General features: G+C 37.8%; 1 protein-coding gene across 1 annotated transcript in view; it reads right to left on the reverse strand.

Annotated features, from left to right (window-relative positions):
- ZNF644 (zinc finger protein 644) overlaps positions 1–12211 on the reverse strand; it is a 95617-nt gene extending 83406 nt beyond the window's left edge. Inside the window, 2 exon segments of the mRNA XM_081143739.1 lie at positions 10554–11151; positions 11952–12211. The gene's annotated coding sequence lies outside the window, so the exon portion shown is untranslated.
- Between the last annotated feature and the right edge of the window lie 5108 nt (positions 12212–17319).

The following is a 17319-nucleotide window of genomic DNA, read 5'->3' on the forward strand; positions in this document are numbered from 1 at the left end:
AACTCCCAAACATTGTTGTATGTACTAACTCTAAAAAAGGCAGAAAAAGATTCTTTATATTATTTTTGTAACTTTTTCATGTTGTTCTACTTTTCTATTTTAATAATCTTACTCGTTATAAGGAATAGTATACATTCAGTTTAAGAACTTTTGAAAACTCCAGTTAAAAATAAGTATCTTATATAACAAATATTAAAAGAATACTACTGCCCAAAGGAACTATATATTAAAGATTTTCCCCCTATATATAAACTGTGTGTTTTTAACTATTCCTAAATGTTAAAACAAGTATCTATTTTTTAAAAATTTAAATACTGGTAGCCCAGATTACTAATTTTTATTATCTCCTGTTTTCCGGCCAACTCTTATATCAATTAGAATTGTCTTAAAACATGGCTAAAATGCACCATTATAACTCAAAATACAGCATTACAATACAAGATCTTTTCAGTATTCATCTCAAATATATTTTTTTAAGTTCAAAGTACTAGCAATTCAGAAAATACCACTATGGCTTAACTTGGGTTTTACTCAGTTTTCAAATCAAACTTAAAAAAAAATCATCACTCTTTTATAGAACAAAGCAGATATACCTCAATTCGTGTTAATAACTTACTTGCAAACTGTGTGACCAAGTAAATTTATTTTCAATACTAGACGATAATAAAATGGTTCCATTGTTATTTTAACTTTGCACTACAAACTTAGGAAGCATGCATTTCACCTTCTTTATTTTAAAACTACCCATTCCTTACTCTTAATATACACCTCAAAATAACCTCCTCTAACTGTCCTTTCTCACTTCAGTCTTTTCTCCAATCATGTTATATCTGGCCGCTAATTTTCTCCCTGTATTTCTGTTCAATAACCTTCAGTAGAACTCGTGATTTCTAATTTCTAATACAAACTACTCTAGATTCCTTCAGCTCAGGCCACAGTCTTATCTTTATTTTTCATTAAGTTCATTTAAAACACTCTACTTTGAGCAAGGAAAATGCTTACATCCACAATTCCCAACATGCCTTTCCTCTTTGCTGATCTTCCCTTCCCTCTCCACCAATCTACACAGACCACTGTCTCAAAATATAGATTAAAAAATTATTTTTGCCAAGAAGCTTTATTAATTCAGTCTTACTATATACTATTCATATATTTCATGTCAGCCCAGTAATTCAAATGTTTCACTTTTAACTACTCTTCAAGTTATCTTAGAGCATGAGATCTTGGAGAGCAGGAACTGTATTATTTGCTGTGTATAGTATCTGCATTCTTACCCCTAATATATGAATTTTGTGTAATACCTAACTCAATTAAAGCAAGAGAATGTTAGAGAAAATATAACTAGATAAACAATGTTTTTTTGAATATAAAATAATCAAGTCTCCCAAGACTAAATTCATATATAACATTCATTTTTATCAAAACACAAAAACAAAGAATGTACCTTTAAGTCTATTTTTTCTATAGAGAAGTCAGCTCTTAAAGCTGTTAATAAGTCTAATTGTTTTTTTAATTTTTGAAATCTATGCCAAAAAAGGCATTATATAAAATCTTAATATTTTATAGATAATAAACATACTTTTTCAATGTCTAATCTAACCAATTTTGCTTTAGCCTCTACACTTGTCAAATACAAAACCTATGTAAGAAAAGCTGATAGATCAGGTTTTATTCTTCAAGAGTTTTTTTAAAATTTATTTTAGACAGAGAGGAAGGGAGGGAGGGAAGAGAGAGAGAAACATCTGTCAGCTGCCCTGCAAGCACCCTAACTTGGATCAAGCTGGAAACCTGGGCTTGTGCCCTGACCAGGAATCGAACTGGCGACATTCAGTGTACAACACGATGTTCAACCAAATGAGCCACACCAGCCACGGCTCTTCAAGACAACTTAAAATTCTTGGAGCAAGAGTATATTAAGCAAACGTATTACAAATTAAAAAAAACAAAACTTCTTTATACATTTTCATTCATAAGCTCAAAAGTATTCATAATCCAAGGGTTAATGAGAAAGTATTTTCATGTTCATTTCTACACAATTTACAAAATATCTATTCCTCAAAACTAGGCATACTAGAATGAAGATTTGAATTTTCATTGTTATGTGCTTTTTACAACTTTTATATTATTTATTTATTTTATTTATTTATTTATCATCCAAGAATATTTCCCATTGTTTTTCAGGAAGAGTGGAAGGGGGAGAGAGAGAGAAACATCGATGTGAGAGAGACACCTGGATTGGTTGCCTCCCACAAGCCCCCGACCAGAGCTGGGGATTGAGCCTGCAACCGAGGTTATGTGTCCTTGACCAAAATCGAACCTGGGACCCTTCAGTCTGAGGGCCGACACTCTAACCACTGAGTCAAACTAGCTAGAGCACAATTTTTTTTATAATACATATCGCAGGAAAAAAATCCTTCTCCCAAAAGTATCAATTGTTACACTATATACAGTAAGACTTCCGCTGCTCAATATTTATGAAAAACAATGCTGTAACCATTACTTCCATTTGAAAAATAAAACTGATTTAAGCACTAGAAGTAAAAATCATGATCAATAATTCCATTTCAGTTTGCATTTTATAAAAGTGTCCTTCATGGATTTTAGCTTTTTGTGCAACTGTCCTTAAGGTAATATTCTAGTTGTTTACTCATAAAAAATGTCAAAATCTTTCCGGTTGAAAGTAGAAACTTACCTGTAAACATAAGTACACCAATTTATTCCTATCCCTACAATCACAATCAGAAATACTCAAATACCCTAGCATCCTGAAATTCCTGAAAGCTAACTTACATAATGCCTAGAAGCTAGTTTAAGAAGATTCCAAAAGGCATCTATATAAGGAGGCAATCCAAGACCTCCTCTACCTACTTCTTGGCTACATGCCTAGAGAATACTGTAATAAAAGCAAGCCAGACAGCTATGTTATCTGTGTAAGCAATTTTAATCTCTATATTCTAAACAAACTTTCTAGTCATAATGCTAACCTCTAAAGGATTACTATTCATGAAAACTAAGAAACATCTCTCTGATCTTGACATAAACCACACTCGAAAAAAACAGAAGGGCCACAGTACCAACTACCTACCACCTGACTTACATCCAAATTCACACAACGTCAAACAACAGACAGCTTAGAATTAACTCTCACTACCTTTGGAAAGGATAAAATATGCCATAAGCAAGTTCAAAAATAAACCAAACGTTTTTATGGTAATAGAGATCAGAATAGTGGTTCTTCTGTAAGGGGGAAATTAATAGGAGGGGGCACAAGGTATCTTTTTCTGTACAGAAAATGTTACATATCTTGATGGGAATAGAAGTTACCTGGGTACATTTACATGTAAAAATTTCACTGAGTTGTACTCAGAAGATTTGTGGATTTCTCTGTATGTAAGGTATATCTAAATAGAACATTAAGGAACAAGGCACCAATAATGGTCAAATCTAAAAACCATTATCTCAATTCTCATCCTTTTTGATCATCTCCACCACATGGTTAATCACAGAACACGAATATTCCCTAAACACAGCTCTCTTTTTAGAAGATCCACAAGGCATTTTTAGTATTCTTCCAGGATTTTTATTTTGCTTCATATTAATTCACAAATATTAATTCAACATTCATTCAAGTGTTCATGACCAAGACATGGATTATGCACCCTCCAACATCTCTCTCTCATATACACACCCCATACAAACCAAATTCCCTAAACTGCATTCAAGCCACTCTATTACCTGGTTTCAAATTATATCTCCCACTTAAATTCCCATCACTTTACAGAATGTTTTCCTCTCCAGCATATTCTTTTCTCAACCATCCTTTACCAATTTTCTTTATCCCTTCTCCATACTTGTACAGAACTTTCTATATCTGCACTGTTCAAAACAGTATGTGACTACTGAGCACTTGAAATTTAGCTAGTCCAAATTGAGATGTGCCTTAAGAAACACACACTGGCCCAGCTGGTGTGGCTCAATGGTTGAGTGTTGTCCCATGAACCAACAGGTCACAGGGTTCAATTCCCAGTGAGGGCACATGCCTGGGTTTTGGGCTCAATCCCCAGTAGGGGGCATGCAGGAAGTAGCTGATCAATGTTTCTCTCTCATCAATGTTTCTCCCTTTCTATCCCTCTCCCTTTCTCTCTCTAAAAATCAATAAAAACATATTTTTTAAAAAAAATTTTTAAGTAAAATTCCTTACGCATTAAGCATTTATTAAAAAATAAAAAAAGGAAGGAAAAAACACACTGGATTCTGAAGATGGTGTGAAAAATAAAAAAGAGTGTAAAATATCTCAATCATGTTAACATATTGAAATGCTTAGAATATACTGGGTTAGCCCGGCCAGGTGTGGCTCAGCGGTTGAGCGTCGACCAAGGATCCAGGCAATCGGGGTTTGATTCCCAGTCAGGGCACATGCCCAGGTTTCGGGGTGCAGCCGATCAATGACTCTCTCATCATTGATGTTTCTATCTCTCTCTCTCTCTCTCCCTCCTTTCCTTTCTCTGAAATCAATAAAGATATATTTTTTTTAAAAAAAGAATATACTGGGTTAAATAAAATACATTAATAAAATTAATTTTCCCTATTCCTTTTTCTTTTTTAATGTGGCTGTAGGAAATTTTAAGCCACATTTGTGGCATATTTCTTTTGAGTAGTGCTGACCTATACTATCTATTTATAAATGCCCCACAAATTATCTTTTAGTATATGTGATCCACCCAATGCGAATGTAAAAACTCAATAAAGCTTTTTTTTTAATAAATTAAAGTTTATTAAATTAGGAATTACTAATAGTAACTAAACAGGATTTAAGTGCCTATTTAATTTTAATAACATTTTTAAAAGATTTTTGACAAGAAAGCTTAAGGCATTTCAAAATGTGAAAATATAAGAAAAGTTTGGTTTTCAAATAGCTATAAATTAAACATGTCATCTACATTTTACATACATCAAATTTTGAGATAAATGTCTCACCAGAAAGGATAGTATTATTAAACCAGTAGCATTTCTAATCCCAGAGTATTAGTTCCGATAAAGCTAGATTATTTTTCATCCTAGACATTCAGTAAAAAAAAAAAAAAAAAAGCAGCTTCCATTTTGACCAATATCACTGTACCATACCAACATCCAGCAGCCAAGACAAAGAGCCTTTACATGGTGATATGAATACACAATGTGGGCAATAAGACACCACTTGAAATGAGAATAGGCAAAAAAATGCTTTTATAATGTTAAGTTTTATAAGTAGGAGATAAAACTTACAAATTGTGTAATTAGGTTAAAGCAATAATTTTCTAACGGTGTGCTGCAAGAGACACATGCTACACCTGACTATTCAGTCAGGAGCACTAACCTTTCCCCTTAGATTGTCAAAAAATACAATAAAATAATGACAACAGCCACTACAATAGCCTCTCAGTGTGAATCAAAATTATACCTATTGTCTGGCCAGTGTGGCTCAGCAGTTGAGCATCAACCTATGATCCAGGAGATCAAGGTTCAATTCCAGGTCAGGGCACATGCCCTGGTTGAGGGCTGGATCCCCAGTGGGGGTGTGCAGAAGGCAACTGATCAATGACTCTCTCATCATTGATGTTTCTGTTTCTCTCTCTCTCCCTCCCCCCCTCCCTTCCTCTCTGAAATCAATAAAGACTTTTTTTTTTTTTATCAGATCAGCAAAAGTTTTTTGGTGTGCTGCAGAATTTTAGTAATTAGTTTATGTGTGCCATGAGATGAAAAAGGTTGAAGATAGCTGGGTTAAAGGATAATAAAGAAAGGACAGGAAGGCAAGACAAAGATCTCATCTGTAGAATCAAGATACACCTCAATTCAGACTTGGCTGCTTTGATACTATCTTTGTGACCTGAGTCTGAGTTTGTTTTCTTGCATGTAAAATGGGAATATATATATATATATCACAGTATTATTAAAAGGAACACAACAGATGCTTAATTAATGTCAGTCTTATCTCCCTTTCCTTTAATAATAATGATTATATGAGGGTAATAAGATTGGGGTGAATTTTCCCTCCTTCATTTTCCAAACTGCTGAAAATACTTCTTAAGCATACATGAAACTTCAAGTATTTCATATTTATACCTATCATGTGAACTTAAAATTACTTTTACTAACTTTTACAATTTTTTTTTAAACTTGAAATTTGTGTCAGTGGTAGGGGAGGTAGACAGAAGAAAATTAAAGGACGAAATAAGTTTAAGACCATACTAGCACAGACATATACAAAGCAAAGCAAAGCATGGAGAGGAAAATGGCCAAAAAAAATGCTGTTTGAGAAAATTCCTGATTCAGACTAAGCAATAAAAAGATAGCATGCCTCTCTTCAACCTAGCTACTGTTGAAGCTACTCCTTACTCTCATCCGTATGTACATTACATACAAATACACATAGCCACACACCCTCATCTACTAATGGTCACCACCATCCTCATGGTCAAAAATTTAAGGATGAAGAAATTCAGTTTGTTTTTTCAAAAACAAACCCACAGTAGTTGGGAAATAACTTCACTAAAATGTACTCATTCCAAGTACACTTATTCATCAGCTAACACTCATAAAAGGGAATGTGTTCCTGAAATACTGAAAAGCTAAAACTGGAGAAGCCACGGTGTGATACCTACCTCTGACTTCCTTTATAACAACCTTGCCTTTGTAGACAGGAGTCTAAAAATGAAACATTAGCAAAAGTATATAAATCCAAATCACTCACAGGTAAAAATCCCAAGTTACGGTAGAAAAAAATAATTAAACAATGGTAATAATAACTATTATTATTCTAAAAGATAACATTTTCTCAGCATTCATTGTATACCAGAAGGCTAGCTAAGGACTTTATATAAATTATGTACATGGTATTACTGTTAAATCCACCTTCCTAGTGCTCGAACAGCTAGATTTTAACCCCACCAATTTAACTTCAAGCCTTACACTTTTAAAGCTTATCTCATCCTGCCTCTTTATTTATATATACATAATTATAAATGCAACTGATTTTGTGTGTGTGTGCTGTGTAATACTCAGTAAGTTGATAGTAAGCAACAGGCATTTAATTCCAACTTTGGCAAGGCTTTTACCTACCTTCACAAACCATTCAACAACTGGGAATCACCCCTCCCCAATAAATGATGTTTTCAAAGTACTAGTTATACTTAACATCTTCCTCAAGAAACTGGTGAAAAAGATATGCACTAAGCTTTTGAGTAAAAGGATGAGCACCATGAAAGGATAAAAATGTTAATCACTTAAAAATTTTATAAATCATTGGTAAAATACAGGTAAATATGCTTTGTAAACTATAAATTAACTTTAATCCTAACACTTTATTCGTTTTTTATTTTAAATTACCTGTTCGGCTCATAACATTTAAGTTTCTGGCCTTTGTACCAAAAGTCTTAGAAGCTGTATTTTCAACTTCAATGAATAATATATACATAGTAAAAGGCAATACCTAAAATCTGTATTTATCTCTCTAACCATCTTCACTTGCACCACAATCTATACTTAACAGACTTAAATTTCAAAGAACAAATCACATCTGTACTCTTCATAAGTTACTTACAAGATCACAGTTCCAAGAAGCCCAAGTGAAATAGGAAAGCTACAGCTTATGTAGGTAAGAGGAGTAGAACAAAAATTAGTAGAGTGTAAAGGAAATTTTCCCCCATTCAAGAGAAGTGTGCACTATTACTGCTTTGGCTCTGACATGCTCCTTCTCTCCCTCTTGAAATCCTCTGCTTTTCTCTTCCTGGAAAGTTATCTCACATGACTTGTTTTTCTTGCTAACATCTCCCAATTGTCAAAGGATGTCCTAAACAATACCAATTCCCCATAATCACGTAAGAGTTCTCCGTAAATTCAAAAAGACAGTAACTCCACAGTTCAACTGTGGCAGACCTAAGAAAAAATTAAATTTAACATTAGAACTGGGGCCCTTGAGATGAAGAAACTTCTTCATGGAGACACCATCTCCCTGACAAAAGACTATGAACTGAATTTGGTGTTCTACTTTCTAGGTCTCAAGTGATCTTTATGTATGCTATTCTAAGATGGGAAAGAGAAATACTTCAGCCAACCAGCAGGGTGAGCCAGTGCTAGAATCAGTTTGATTATTCTCAATTCTCTCAAAATTCAATGGTGTGAATGGTTTGCACCATAAAAAGCAGCTATTTCCCTCTAATAAACCGGAATTAAAAGACACAGTATACTTCTAGAACTACTTCAGTCAGTGCTATATCTCATTAACTTTGTGCAATATTTACAGATTCTGCACCTACAGACACTCTTGTCCTGGTTGGTTGGGTCAGTTGTTGGAGCGTAGTCCTGTACACCAAAAGGGTGCAGGTTCAATTCCCAGGCAGGGGACATACCTTGGCTACGGGTTCGATCCTCCATCAGGGCAAGTGCAGGTGAGCAGCCGATCAACATTTCTCTCTCACACTGATGTTTCTTTCTCTCCTCTCTCTCTCTCTCAAATCAATGAGCACATCCTCCAGTGAGGATTAAAAAAAACAACACACACTCTATACCAGAGGGTTAATAAACAAATGTAAAAAAATTAGAGCTCATCTGAACATCTATCCAAAATATTACAGTAGCCATCTTTTATTCTCATGTTTTATTTTATAGGGCTATCAATTTTAAAAAGTTTTTAAAAATTATAAAAAAAAAAAAAAAAAAGACTCTTAAAATTAGTGTTCTATAAGATTAGGGCTGGATAATTCAACATACCAATTTCTAAATTTGGTGCAAACTACAATTGCTTTAAGATATGCCTGCAAAGCAGTCTTGAGAAAAGCATTCCTACAAGACTAGGAGATACTCTTTTCCTTTGGAATCACAACCTGAGAGTCTAAATAAGTAACACTAAACATTAACAGTGTATTTGCGATGAGAGAAAGGTGAATCTGATGTTTTCTGACAACCAATTTCTCTGAAATGCAGGTATCCCTCAATCACCTCTAATGGCTGTCCTTAAGTCATTCTTTTCTCCTGACACCCAACAGTCTCAATTAAACCACAACCAACACTCTACCTCTTATAACTTGAATGACAAATTAAACCTGCAAAATATGTAAGGTTTGCAGGTGATGGACTTACTTTATAATTATAAATAATCTGGGTGTATTGCTAATTATCACAAGACTAATGTGTAATTAAATCCACTCACATAGTGGTGAAAATTAAAAGACAGCTTATCAACTTTCTTAGAAAAGTCAGTAATTTAAATATACCTTAAAAGACCCATAAAAGCTTTAAAACCTCAAGACGATCTCACTGTTTTTGTTAAATTTGATATCTAAAGAAGTCATAAAGGTAACTGTGATGTCCCACCATAAATGATTTTACTACTTGTTTAATTTCCTAACAGATCTTACAGACCTACTACTCAGTAGTAGTAATTAGTCTTAAGTTGTTTTTAACTAGGGCGAAAGTAGCATGTCCATTCACACTACAACCCTATTACAAAATGAAACGCACTAGCACCATTGTTTTCAGTGTCTATCTCATTTCTTATGTAATAACTGGTAGCAATGGCAGTTATTTCAAACTTTTCAAGAAGTCTTATCAGGCCACCTGTTTGTTTTTTAATTTGTGGGTCATAATTGCTTTTTGAAAACCCCCAAATTCAAAAGCAATATTGCTCTCAAACTATCTGAAATGTCTATTATTTTGTATCTAAGTTGGTTTCACTGACAATCACTTTAAAAACTAAGTCGTCATATCTCCTTAAATAAGTTTTTAGGTTACTGTCACAGAAGTTCTCATTAATATAATAGTATATAATTAACAAGTATTCTCAAACATGCTCCCTTGTTTTCCTTGTTTTATTTAGCTACTGTTAGCTGCAGACGGTAGCCTTCCCATCCCAGAAATCATAACCAATGAAAAGAGCAATGGGGAAGAAGTTGAGAGACAATTTTCCATTATGCCACTAACTTAATCATCTCTGGCCCATAATACAGCATAAAAGAGAAGGTAAGACTAGTGTTCTCTGAGATTCCTTCCACTCTAAAACTATTATTCAGTAAAACACTTTGCCAATGTTAATATATCTACTATTCATTCATATAAGAATAATGTTCTTTTAGGAGAAAAGCTAAAAGGGGGAAAATCTGAAAAAGACAAGGAAAATGGAAGTTTTAGGAAAAGGTGAAAAGTTTGAATTTTACTTTGAACAGAGATCTCAAGTTAGTGATCACAATGTGTTTAAGTATCCTTTTAATCATTTTAATTTGTTAATGCGACCTGGCCAAAACAAAAAATTAGTCATTTCTAAGTTTTGTAGTTTAAATATTAGTTAATACCAATATACAAAGTACAATGTCGCCATAAGTGCAGTATAACTTTAAAACATGTTAGGAATTCTAAAACTTACGCTGCCATGATTTAACAGCAATACACGCATTTTATTATTAGTCGAGCCTTCATGTTTCACCCATTTAAATGTCTATAAAACTTTATAAAAAACTAATTTTTTTCTTACCAATCCTACCAACGCAATATTGCGGCCATCAAATTCCCTGGATACTTACACATGGCACTGAAGGCAAACCGCCAGATTCTTTAAGCAATTTGAGTTGTCTGTTTTTTGAAATGTTTTCCTTCTTGTAGGACCCAAAAAACTGTAACTGAACTACTGCAGAGAGGCAATATTCTATTAAAGCAAATCTAACCTATCATCAAGATGCAACAAGCTTGGCATTAGTCAGGACTGGCCAGAACAGACGTTGTTTCAGAATTTCTGTTGAAATTATTAATTTGCATACAAGAGAGGATCATCATTCAGGCCCCCACCTGTATTTATCCCTTGTTGAGTACTTCTTAATGATCACATAAAATCTGAAGTCTAAACAAAAAAGTTTTATAAACAACTAAATTTATGTCAATATTACTTAAAACAGTTCAAGAAAAAGTTTTCCACTAATGTTGCTAAACCACGGATGGATCCCAACACGAGAGTCGTCTGCGGAAGTCTCGTAACAAGAAACCTTTAGCTCCACCAACTAAGTTTCCAATCACTGAGAAGGGTCTGGGACAACTCATCTTCAGGTTCACGGGAGAAGTGGAGCACACCTGCTTTCCTCTGGCAGAGATTAAGGTCCCAGGGACACAAAGGCCAGGGAATCAGACCTGGAGAAGCAAAAAGCTTTAGCTGGAAACCCACCAAGCCCCTGGCAACCCAAACACTTTGAGCGATTTACCTCTTGCTGTAAGTTCCCGGGCACCTAGCGGCATAAGATCTTGCAGAGGGGGGGGAAGGGAGGGCTAAGCGGTCCTGGTCCCACGTTAGGGGAGGGATGTGTACAGTTAGTGCCAGAACCGGGGCTTCTGACCAAGCCCCGGCAGCCCGCAGAGGGGGTGGGACTGCTCTCGGACTGCCCCGTTACTCAGTGCAATGCAATGGCGACCGCCAGGCTCCCCAAGCCGCCCGGGCCCGAGCCAGATCTCAGCCCCTTCCCCCTACTGCTCACTGGCTGCCGGGCTTCATGTGACTAAACAAAACCCCCAAATCTATTGCCCAGCTCAGCCCCTTTGTGTCCGCTACCGGATCCTCCGACGCTGCCGTGGAAAGGTCCTCCCCCCCTCTGCTTCCGCCGAGTCCCGCCCCGCGGCGGCGGCCGCCGCTCACCTCAGGCTCCGCTGCCCCCCGCAGCCGCCGCGGCCGCCGCCTCCCCGAACCCGGGGCCCGGGCTCCTTGTGTAGCACCAACTCCGCCTCCTCCGCCGCCGCCGCCATCTTAGCCTGTGCGGCAAAATGCGTCCTTTTGGATGGTTGGGACCCAGCCTAGGGCGTAGCTCCCCGGGCCCAAGCGCCAAAGGCCGGGTCCCCCAACTTCTTCCGCCACCCTCAGTCCCGCCGCCGCCACAGCCCCGAGGCCCAAAACCCACTCGGGTCCGGGTGAATCCGACCGAATAACCCCTGAAACTCACAGTTTGGTGCCGTGTGCGTCAAACCGGGGCGACGTTGGGAGCGCGCGGCGTCCCCGCGTCACACGCCGCTCTGTACGCTACTCGGCTCCAAAGGCCCCCCTCCGCTCCCCGCTTTTCGCCTCCGGCCCCGGTTCCCACGGCGCAGGCGCGCGGCTTTCCCGCCTCTCCCGCGCCGCGGGCCGCGGGGGTGGCCAGCGAGGAGCGCTCGGGCAGCTTCAAGCTGGCGGAGCGTCTGGGCCCCTTAGAGAAACGGGGCCGCGGGAACAGTGCACCTCTGTTGTCGGGTGCCAGAAACCAAACAAGGTCACCTCCCCCAGCGCTGACCTAATCACTCTCAAGGAGGTTCCCGCCCCAAAGTAGGCACGCTCCAAATATGGTGGTGCCCAAACTCTGCAAGACCCAAATACTTAGGCAAGCCTAGGCCCTTTAAGGTGGAGCAGGCCCACGTTTGATTTCCACAATCACTGGCGTGCCAGGATTCCTTTTCTTTTCCCACTGTTGAGGAAAACAGCTGACGAGCTCAAGAGTGCCAGTTACCGCTGAAGAGTAATGGCAGGGGAAGGCTTCTGGATCTGAAGGGGACCGAGTATTGGGAGATGATGGCCAGACAAAGCATCAGAAGTGGCATCTCCATTAGCGGAACAGCCTACCCTAAGAGGTGCCCTGGGTTAGGTCCAATTTGATTCTGTGCGAATCCTCTCTCCCTGCATTACTTAATGCCCCATGGGTCTCCAAATTAAAGTTATATAAGAAGAACCTGAGATACTGGTTAACCCTTTAAAGAATCGATAGGTCCCCAGAGAGTTCTGGCACTCTACCTTCTTAACAAGTATCCACTGCGGGAGCCTGAGGGCACAGCTTCGCACTTTGAGAAACACCTATCAAAGGCTATTTGTTGGTTTTGCTTTTTAAACTGAACAGAAGCTGCTAACGTGTGTGATTGACATGCACCCAAAGTTCCAGGAATCTACTAGTCCCGCCTTAATAAATTCTTTGGCGTTTCTGAATCTGTTCTCTCATTCAACAACAACAAAAAGGTTTTATTCGTTTAGTAACTGTCATAAACTGTGCTCCCCCAAACCCTCAAGATGTTCTTGGCATTCGGAGGAATACACTATAATTGCACGTATTTGAGAAGAATGAGAAATATTCTCTTTCCTATAGGATGGGGAACTTCTCATTATCAGCAAAAATAGATTCCAAACAACAGGTATTTATACTTGTTGCATTAGTTAATAAAAATAGGTAACACTGTTGAGCACTTACAATGTACCAATGTTTCACTCATTTAATTTCATTACAACCTAATGAGGCAAAGAGAGGTTAGGTAATTTTCTCAAAGTCACACAGCTGTTTGGGCTCTTTCAAAATGCAAAGTTTCATTGGGCCGGCGTGGCTCAGAGGTTGAGCATTGACCTTTGATCCAGGCGATTGCGGTTCGATTCCCAGCCAGGGCAGGTGCTTGGGTTAGGGGCTTGATCCCCAGCAGGGAGCATGCAGGAGGCAGCCAATCAATGACTCTCTCATCATTGATGTTTCTATCTCTCTCTCTCTGAAATCACTAAAGACATATATTTTTTAAAAATGCAGTTTCTTTCCTCGTTTATGGTAAAGAATAACATATAAATGTGTGTATATATATTTTTTCAGCCAATGGGAAGTATCTTTTGGGCCATTTCATCTACAGAATCCATTAATATTGGACATTCTCAGTTTACTATTGGATTTACGACTAAAAATAAATAAAAGTATTATGTACTATGGAAATTCTAACATTATATCACTACAAAAGCATTTAGCAACAACAGCAACAAAAAACCTCTCTTACGAATGTACACCACTGACTGATGTGCAGACAGATCACAACACAAGCAAATAGAACCACTTAGAACTCAATCATTACCAGGCACTTATCTCACTAATGAAGCTGTTTGTTTATGCAATACTAGAAGTCAGCAACTAAATTGTAATACCATAGAAATAGTAATGGTAATATAAGTAATAGTAGTAATTGTCATAGTGAAAGTAGTGGTAGTTGATGAAACTGTATAAACAAAATAGATGCCAAAAAAATCTCTTAGTGGGAGAAAACTTGCTAAGGGCAGAAAGTTTGAATAAGGTAATGCAGAAAGAAAAAAAAAGGCAGGCATACCAGAAAAATCCAACACCCAGTTATGTGGCTCATTGCCAAAATATTTAAAGACATTAAAACTCTAGTTGAGAATGAAAATCAAGATGTGAAAAATAGTTTGGCCCTGGGAGAAAATTTACAAAGTACATCTATTCTCTGATGAATTCACCTGATGAAGAATCTTTAAAAACAAAAACAAAGAAAGGAAAATCAAGACCTGGCTATTATTAATATTTTAAAATCCTGACAATATTAGCACAATATATTAATCCATTAGTTATTCTAGTGAATGGAATTACCCAATAAAATATACAAATGACCTAATGAAAAAGAAAATACAATTTCACACTGGATAAAAACAGGTGATTCTCCACATTCCAATACTTCTGAATTTCAGGCAAAGAGAAAAAATGAAACATTGGTCAATCTACTATCCTAGTAATAAAGTCAAGTTTTGGATTTGTCTTAGGACCTCACTGGTTCTGGACACACCAAAACTATAAGTCAGTCTCATTTGTGGAACTGCAAATATTACAATATGTTTGTTAATTAGGTGGGGGTAGGAGGATGTTTGAGATAGAGATAAGAAAGTAAACAGAGATCAAATCTCTTATATTTATTTTTGTCTCACACTGTCCCCAGCACAGAGCCTTACACATAGTGGGTATACAACAAATAATTCTGTGCAATTCAACCAACATTCACCAATTACTTACTCTATGCCAGGCACTGTCAGAAAAAGAAGTAAGGCAGTTCTTTGCACATATGCAGTAAGTCATAGTTGAATAAATGAGTTTTATAGTTCAAGAAAAGAACTACACAAAAAGATATAATCAACTCTCAATTTATCAAGGAATGGGGAAGATAAGGAAACAAGTAATAAAGAGTTCAAAATCAGGCCCTGGCCAGATAGCTCAGACCAAAACCTAGCTTCGTCTCAGCTGGAGTTGGAGCAAGCTGCTGCTACTTGACTTCTCCAGCTTGAATATACTAGAAGTGATTCTAGGTCTATGACTAGCTGGGAATTCCAGAATCACAGCACTGATTCCAGTGGAATCTAAAATCCATTTTAATACAATGTTGTCCCGATATGCCAATTGCAGGTTTGATCCCCGGTCAGGTCACACACAAGAGTCAACTAATGAATAAGTAAGTGGAGCAGCAAATCTCTCTCTCTCTCTCTCTCTCTCTCTCTTTCTCTCTCTCTCTCTCTCCCTTCCTCTGGCTCTAAAATCAATTTTAAAAAAAGATTCCAAAATCATAGTTAAAACAAAATATTGTAAAACATGATACAAAATAGGTTTAGTATAAATATATTTAGTAAAAATTATATCTAATATTTAGGAGCACATTTATTACTCTAATTCATCAGCATATCAGAAGTAGACCATGAAAGTACACAAGCTTTTTCACAAAACACCTGTAGGGAGAGAAATCAGTGGGCCATGGAAACTTAGATAAAAAATATTTCAGGCACAGCCAGCATGGCTAAGCGGTTGAGCATTGACCTATGATCCAGGTGATCGAAGTTCAATCCCCAGTCAGGGCACATGCCTGGGTTGCAGGCTCGATCCCCAATGGGGTCCTGCAGGAGGCAGCCAATCAATGAGTCTCTCACCATTGATGTTTCTCTCTCCCTCTCCCTCTTCCCTCCTCTCTCTGAAGTCAATAAAGACATATTTATTTATTTTTAAAGTAAAAAAAAGAAAAAAATTAGGAATTAGTAAGAAAAAGTCCAAGAAAATAAGAAATAAAGGGACAGAGAGACAAGAGGAGATTCAGGCAAGAGTGTAACATCACAGAAGCCAAGGAAGCATGGGTAATAGCTTACTACCCCAAATCTCAATAGCTTGACACAGTAAAGTTCATTTCTTTTTTATTTATTTTTTTTGACACTATTACAGATGTCCCCCATTTCCCCCTCTTTGCCCACCTCCACCCAACCACCCCCCACCCCACCCTGGCCTTCACCACACTGTTGTCTGTGTCCATGGGCTATGTAGACATATTCTTTGACTAATCTCTTCACAAGCTTCATTTCTTATTCCTGTCACACTCCACTGCAGTCTGTGGGAAGGGGAGGCTAGGCCTGGGAGCAGTTATTCAACCACACAAGGTCCTTCCATTATATGGCTTTGCCATCCCTTAGGTCTCAGAGTCTTCTTCTGGATCCTCTGCAGAGAGAGAGAAAGAGAGAGAGGGAGGGAAGGAGAGAGAGAGAGAGAGAGAGAGAGAGAGAGAGAGAGAGAGGGAGGGAGGAAGGGAGAGAGAACACATGTGGAGAATCCTGAGTGTGATAAGTTGAAGTGCCAAGCCCAGAAGTGGCACTCATCGCTTCTCACTTTCCACTGCTCAGCACTCCAGTCACATGGCCCCACTTAACTGCAAGTGGACCCAGGGAAATGTAGTTTGGCTGTATGCCCTAAAGGAAAAGGAAATGGGCCTGGTGAGCACAAAGCAGGGCCTCTGCACACCTTATATAAATGTAGCAAAGTGGTTATGAAAGATAAGTGGTGTCCGTTGGGAGTACAGATCACTGGCGACCCTGGTAAGAATAAGGCTCAGCCCACGGCAGTGAGTTCAGGAGTAAAGGAAAGAAGAAGAAAAGAAGGGGAAATAGCAACCGAGTCCTAACTATGGAAACCTAACAAGGAGTCAAGCAACTGGACCTGCAGGCTGAGAGACAAATCCAAGCTTTGGGTAAGTGCCACTACTCAAGGACTCTTGGCAACTAACCAGCCAGCCCTCTCCTGGTAAGAAGAAAGCCCTCACTAGCCCTTCTTCAAACTTCCGTACACGTTAAACTTGAGAAATGCAGTTATTGTTAATTTTTTCCAAAATGAAAGATTCCAGATGTTCCAGAATATTTGGTTGAGATCCATCCAAGGAAAAAGGGCATCTGTAATTTCAACTATCCCATGTGGTTTACTAAAAGAAAATGAACATTAAATAGTAAGCTAAAACATTGCATTATATGTATTGATTTCCTTTGTAATCAATAATTGGGAGATAGGATTATACAAATGTATTCTTTTAACTACATGACAATAATTAAAAATTGGACTTTGATAGCTCTAGTTTAATTGTAAATAGAATTAAATGCCTTCTAATTGAACCTTAAAATCTCTATCATGTATTATTTAACTTTCTAAATATGTTGTAAGAAGGAAAAGAATGGTGGTTGCAACCTTTAAAAAATAGATTTAGGCCCGGCCAGGCGTGGCTCAGCAGTTGAGC

The sequence above is a fragment of the Miniopterus schreibersii genome (genome assembly GCF_964146895.1).
Source record: "Miniopterus schreibersii genome assembly, chromosome: 8".
In the NCBI taxonomy this organism is placed as follows: domain Eukaryota; kingdom Metazoa; phylum Chordata; class Mammalia; order Chiroptera; family Miniopteridae; genus Miniopterus; species Miniopterus schreibersii.